Source organism: Pan troglodytes, chromosome 14 (genome assembly GCF_028858775.2).
Source record: "Pan troglodytes isolate AG18354 chromosome 14, NHGRI_mPanTro3-v2.0_pri, whole genome shotgun sequence".
NCBI lineage: Eukaryota > Metazoa > Chordata > Mammalia > Primates > Hominidae > Pan > Pan troglodytes.
Genome location: NC_072412.2, coordinates 108,305,457 through 108,312,645, shown reverse-complemented (window position 1 = coordinate 108,312,645; position 7,189 = coordinate 108,305,457).

The window sequence follows — 7,189 nt, the reverse complement described above, 5'->3', positions numbered from 1 at the left end:
TGAAGCACAGGTGTTCTAAGTGGCCTCAGTCTTTGCATCCCATATAGAAGCAGCTGGCAGTCACAGCGGCTGCTCTCAGGGGACTCCCCCAGAAGTCTGGCCAGTGCAGGGCTGGGTCGGGGGGGTATTGCAGCAGCCCTGGACCATTTGACAGGCAGGATTCTGACCTTTGGGCCACTGTGTTACCAGCTAATTGAGGGACCAGAAGTTATGAAATTGCATGATTTCACTTTGACCTTTTCTCCATTACACACTGGAAATCACACACATTGAATGTCAGTGGTTCCAGGGTTCTTGAAGAAGGTCTGTGTCTCCAATGAAACCCTCACTTCTCTGGGAGGGAATTCCCACTGAGTCTCCCTTATAAGTAGGCATGGTGGGTATGTCTTGCATTTGCCTGATCAGTATCTCATCCTTTGTGGACCTTTTAGGAAAGATCAATGTGGAAATCAATGAGTCTCCTATTCATATTCTGGGATGGGAACAGGAATAGCAGCCCAGGGCGAGCTGTGGTGAAACAGCCAATCAAGTTATTGTCAGTGGTCCCCTGGGATCATGTGCCTGTTATGGAAGAAGCAACGGAGCCAGGGAAGAAATGGACATCATCTAGAGGTTTGGACTTGGGAAGTGCAACTCCATTGCCTTTAGTTGCAATAGCTGGAGGAGACTTCAGGTTATTTTCCATTGTAGAAAGGGTGGGTCTCCACTGTGAAGTTGTATTTATGGAAATAAGGAAGTATGTATGCACTGGGTGAGAAGAAGGGTAGGAGGGCTATTATAACCCTTGCTTTTTATGGGTTATGGCCCTGCATCCCTTCTTTGAGTTGCCAGCCTGCTCTTCGTGGTTTGGTGCAAGGCTTCCCACAACCCAGCCCTGACTATAGGGGTGAACTTAAGACTAAGAGCACCCGGAATCTTTTTCCCTAGACATTGAATCTTGACCATAGATACACAGTGATGGATGGTGACTGCAGTTGTGACCTTCAATGGCAATGTTTAAACAGAAGGTCCATGAACTCCTGCTGCTGATATCTCTGGAACCAGAGCAGCCCTGGACCCTTTATATCTCAAGGCCAGATGTGTTATAGGACCAACAGGTTCATATGCCCACTGTGTAGTAACAGGCCAATGCACTGAGACAGCCAGGAGGCAGCAGAGAAAGAGTTTAATAATTGCAGGGCTCCTAGCGAGGAGATGGGAGAAGACCCTCAAATCCATCTCCCCGAGAGTTCTGAGTTGGGGTTTTAAAGGGGATCTTGGAGGATGAGGGGCTGGAAAATTGGGGTCATTGATTGGTCAGGGTGAGGAGGATGAAATCATCAGGATGTGGAGCCTGTGTGTTTTGGTGAGTCAGCTTCTTGTGGGGTCCTTCAGACCTGCTGATGTGGGTGGTTTTAGTGGCATGTAGGACGTGAAAGAATATCTCAAAGGAAAACAACATTTCATAAGGTCCTAGTTGTTATCTCTAGAGCAGATAAGGGGATCTATAATCTTGTAACAGGGTCTATCTGATTCTAGGACAACAGACAAACAACAACAAGGAAGCGCGTCAGAGAACAGGCCGACCTCATGATCCATGCTGGGTGTGCTGCAAGCTCGTTTTAGTCTCATTTCTCTCCCTCCCTTCTTCCCTGATTAATAAAGTTTATTGGGATGGTTTCAGATGCTCAGCTTTTCCATATGATTAGGTGAGTGATCCAGAACCCTTCCAAAGAACCCTGTGGACTCAACCCTCTGTTTGAACAACATACAAGATAATATGAGACATTTATTTATCGAGGACCTTCTGAGCACCTGGCACTGTGCCAGATTCTTTCAGATATATAAAATTTCACTTGCTCCTGATGATTCTGGAAAGGAGCAACGGCATCTTATGAAGCTGTAGCAGATACTGTCCTGGCCTCGCTCATGTGTGTCAGACGTGTTGGAGTGCCCCGGCTGCTGCTCTGCATGTGTAGCTGAGGTCCTGGTGGAAAAATACCACCGGAGCTCTCTGCAGCTGGAGTGGAATAATTCTGAAGTGTGTGTTTTGCCTCCTTTCCCAGTGTCTCCCCATGGGGTTAAGCTCTGGTCGCCTGCTCCTGTTGCTGGTCTTGTGGCACACACGTGGCAGGATGTCATCCTTTCCCTGGGTTGCGTCCACTTTCCTTGCTGTGTTATTCACACTCCCCAAATAAAATACTTTCACTCAAATCCCTGCCTTGGAGTCTGCTTCATCGAGAAACCAGACTAAGTAAGATGGGGGCTTCTGGGATGCTTGGAAGATGCAGCTCAGGGTTGGTCCTGTGTCAATCCCTCCATCAATGCAAATCCACCTCCACCGTATAGAGGAGAACACTGAGACACAGGGGAGGCGGGAACAACTCACCTGACATCACTCAGTCAGTAGACACCTAGGCTGGCAATTGTGGTTTACCCTTCATGGCAATGCTGATCCTTTGCCTGGCCCAGGGTGGCTTGATCTTTGCACTGTGGACATTCTGAGCTGGGTAATTCTTTGCTGTGCGGGGCTGTCCTGTGCATTGTAGGAGGTTTTGCAGCATCCTCCGTGCACTAGATGCCAGGAGCATCCCACCCCCTATTGCGATAACTAATAATGTCTCCCCCAAATTGCTGAATGTCCCCTTGGCAAGAGGGGAGGACTCCCCCTTGAGAACCACAGCCCAAGAGAGCCAGATTTCATAGGAAAAAAGGCAGTGCCCATCCTGACAGAGAGAGGCGAGTGACAGCACATGAATAGCCTCCTTATTGAGCCTTTGATCCAATCTTGTATCTTCTGACTCCAAATCTGGCCCACTTTCCATTATGTAGGCTTCTTGGGATCAATTGTTCCATTGTTCTACTTGTTAGAAAGTTCTTTCCTGTTGAGCCCAAATCTGCTTCCCAGTAACTGACTTCATCAGCGTGCCCTCCGAAGCCATGCAGGAGGACTAATCCTTTTCACGGGCTGCACTTCAACTATTTGAAAACAACTTGTGTGTCCCTGCCCTGTTCCCTCCCTGCCCTGCCCCCCGTCAATCCCTTCCTGAACCTTTGGAGTCTTCCCGTGGCTGCTTGGGCACTCAGAGTTTCGCTCAATAACAAATTCAGCAATTACAACACCTACTATGTGCCAGGAGCTACCATATGTCAGGGAACAATTCTCAGACAGGGAATTCAGACTTCTTGGTTCCTTCTCACACCTGCAAACAAGAATTGCCAGAGCCTGGAGTTGACGCATGTTAAAGCTTCCGGGTGATTTGGACATAGCCTCTGCCTACAGGTAAGTCCAGCATTTAAGAGCCTTTGATCTACCGTGGTCTAGCTCCAGGCAATAGAGCTCTGATGTATATCTTAAAGCAGCTATCTAAAAGATGGCTTTGAAGAAAGTATTAAAAAGGAACTGTTTTTTAAATTATTTATTTATTTATTTTTATTATACTTTAATTTCTGGGGTACACATGCAGAATGTGCAGGTTTGTTACATAGGTATACACGTGCCATGGTGGTGTGTTGCACCCATCAACCCATCATCTACATTAGGTATTTCTCCTAATGCTCTCCCTCCCCTAGTCCCCCACCGCCTGACAGGCCCAGATGTGTGATGTTCCCCTCCCTGTGTCCATGTGTTCTCATTGTTCGACTCCCACTTATGAGTGAGAACATGTGGTGTTTGGTTTTCTGTTCCTGTGTTAGTTTGCTGAGAATGATGGTTTCCAGCTTCATCCATGTCCCTGCAAAGGACATGAACTCATCCTAAAAAGGAACTCTTAATAGGATGCTAGGTTAAAGAGGTACATGTTTCTATCAAGTCACATTTTTCAGTAAAAGAGCTTTTAAAAAGTTTATACAAAAAAAATAAGCCTAGAAGTTGATACAAAAAAAAAAAAAAGTTGGTGAGGTTTCTTTCTCTAGATAGTAGAATTAAAGGAGATCAACATTTTTTCCTTTGTCCTTTGCTTCATTTTAAAGCTTGTAGAATGAACGCATATGTGTGTCTATGTGTGTGTGTATATGCATATAAATATACACACATATATTCACGTACATTGCAATCAGTTTTTAAAAGGTTTTTGTAGAATTGTACTGATGACTATCTTTTTGCTATTTCTCATAGGGACTGATGACACCTGGAAGAAATAAGTCGCAGAGATGCAGTATGCAATCATAGAACTAGATGCATTTGGGGAATAAGAAAGCATTAGAACGATAGAGCTGGAACAAATGCCGGCTTATCCCCAGTCATTTAAGAAAGTGGGAAAGGTGATTTACATGGGACCACAGCACATCTAGATGAACATCCTGAGTGAAAAGAAACTGACATAAAGAACACAAAATAGTGACACCAGAGAAACGAGTACCAAGGGTGGGTACAAAAACAAAAATGGGCTTTTATATCTACTCAAGTTAAAACACCATTCATCCAACTCCCTGGTTGAATGTAGCCTATCACAAGTGATTCTCTAATTCCCATTTGTCTGAGGCTTTACTTTGTGTGACCTATATTCTATTTTAAGGGTTTCTGAGCTTCACGAATGAGCACATGATTTTTCTCCTTCCCTTTTGACTATCCCTTATTTCAATTAAATAAATCACAATGGCTTTCTTTTTCTTGGAAGAGTTTTTCTGATTTCCTCTTCCCTCTGCTCTAAATCCCCCGGATTCAACGTTAAGCCTTTGACTCCCGTCCCTTCTCATGGATAGATGCTCTCCTTTCTTCCTCCCCAAAGCATTCCCTTCCTCTTGGTAGATCCTTGTGTTCTTTCTGGCTGCCTGGATACGGGTCCTAGGCAGAGGCTGGGTGGGCATGTCCTCCCTGTGGCTACTGGAGTTTGGCAAATGAGCACAAAATTTGCAAGTCTGTGCAACTGTCCACCACCCACTTCTTTGAAAAGTGAACTGGAAGTCTAACGTTTCCAACCACATCGCAGCAACTGGATGCCACAGGGGCAGCCTCTGTTCTGTTCCAGTGATATTCCTGAAACTTTTGAAGGGAATTCCATTGAATGTTGCTAGGACTGTGCGTGTGCGCGTGTGTGTGTGTGTGTGTGAGAGAGAGAGAGAGAGAGAGAGAGAAAGAGAATTCTAGCAAAGTAATGTGTCTATGAGGACTGGTAGATAATGCTACCCTAAATAACTTGGGCTTCCACTGGCTGGATTTTGTTCATCAAATGCTAATCCTTTCAGGTGTAGACCTATATAAAACACTGGGGATTAAAGAGTGCACAGAAGCCTCACATCTCTTCTGCTGCATAAGGTAAAGATACGTGTAACAATTCAAAATTATTTTGGGCATACTAACAAGGAGTCATTTCCAATTCTGTATTAATTACGAACATGCGATGTAGATCATAGATGTGCTGAACTAGTAACAGTCAGTCAGTAGATTATAGTCGTTCTTTTGTAGATTGCTTTTCAATGCACAGCTGTCTTTGGGAAAAATTAATTTATCATGTCTACAATGATGGGGAGGTTATCATTTCATTGCATAAGGAAAACTGTCACTGGTATTTGGCTGAAAATAGTTCTTTTCTTGCATGTAAAATGAAGATGTCCTAGATTTAGTGTGCAGGGTCCCCTGGTGACAGGTTGAAATTCCGTACACAGTGTCACACTGTGTACCTCCTCTGTAACTTTGGAGACAATAACAACAGTTGATATTGTATGTGCAGGAGGCTTTGCATGGGCGACCCCTCTTAATTCCCACAATCATAGTATGAAGCAGGTGTCACCATCATCTACATTATTTACTTGGATTGTACATGGCACAGCCAAGAGTCAAGGGCAGGCAGGTTTCTCACCACAGTGCTGAGACGTCTACATTGCGGACCCTCCAGGTACTTTTTGTAACAACCAGTCTGCTACTTTCTAGGGGGAACAATTAACTTCCTGCAGTTGTGAGAAAGTTGGAAAGAAGGAGAAAGTGAGCACCTGTAAGAGAAACAAATTCTCCTGTGAATCAGAGCCTGGTAGAGCATTCTTGGCTGGCTTGGTGAACTGGGAAATTGTATCAAATAGTTGATTATTTGATTCTAGAGTCAATGAAAATGCCACATTATTCCACCACAATCTCAGTGCTTTGAAATCTGTTGTGTAGACATGTGTGGGGCACGCAGCCTCTCCCAGGTATAGACAGAATTACCCACATGGTGGGGGCCTGGCGCTTTTTCTTATGCTTTGTTCCCTGAGGGCAATTTCGTGCCTGCACGGCTGGATTTAGTGCTGGTCTTAGGTGAGCTAGTCAGTTGTGGTGTGGCTGGCGTGTCCAGCTTCCATCCTCAGTTGGATGGAACCTCAATGTGATGGGCAACTCGTGTGTGTGAGGAATAAACCCAGGACAGTAAACACAGGTGAGAACCATTTACACTTTGTAAAAGGGACCACAAAATGTCACTGTGACAGCATAGACTTCAGATAAACAAAACATGATGAGAAATTTCAGGACAAACAGGCATGGGAAACCAAGTCAGAACCAAGGCACCTCGGGCTGCATCCTGCCCGCTGAGGACCAATGGAGACTTCGGCTGGATGGCCCATCCTGGCTCTGACTCCTGGCGTCATCCCTGGCCAGCTGCGCCTGGTCTTGCGCTGGTTTTTAATCTCTCTGAGCCTGAATTTGTCTCATCTGAGACAAGGCGTCATGCCAGTGTCTACCTCATAGGGTTTTTGTGAGGATTCAATGAATACACCTCAAGCCCTTCAAGAACTATACGCAGCAACAATATGAGAATTCCTCCAGCAACATCAGGCATCGTTATTTTGAGACCAATGAATGATCCCAATAGCTAGGTCTCTTGTTCTGGACCAGGTACCATTTCCCGCACTTTGATAATCACGTTCACTCTTCTGTTTCTCACGGCAGCCTTAGGAGGTAGGCGGATATTATGATCGCCTTTTCGCTGATGAGGAAATGGGCCCTGAGGGACTGAGTGAGTTGCCCAGTGTTAGAGCGGGAGCCAAGTCGAGCTCCTGGCCCCGGCCCCAGTGCTTTCTACCGTCTTGCAATAGAGCCTAGGAGGAAAGCAGAGCAGCCTTGTGTTTGCTCCAAATCCCAGCTTCTCATCCATGATGTCATTAACCCCAGAATCCACATGTACCCCCAGTGGTATGCAAGTCTGGATAGATTTTACGATTCAGTTCCAGAAGTTATTAGAGATACAGTGTAGAGTCCCAGAACTTAGTGATGGGCTGCAATATTTGGAGTTGGGAG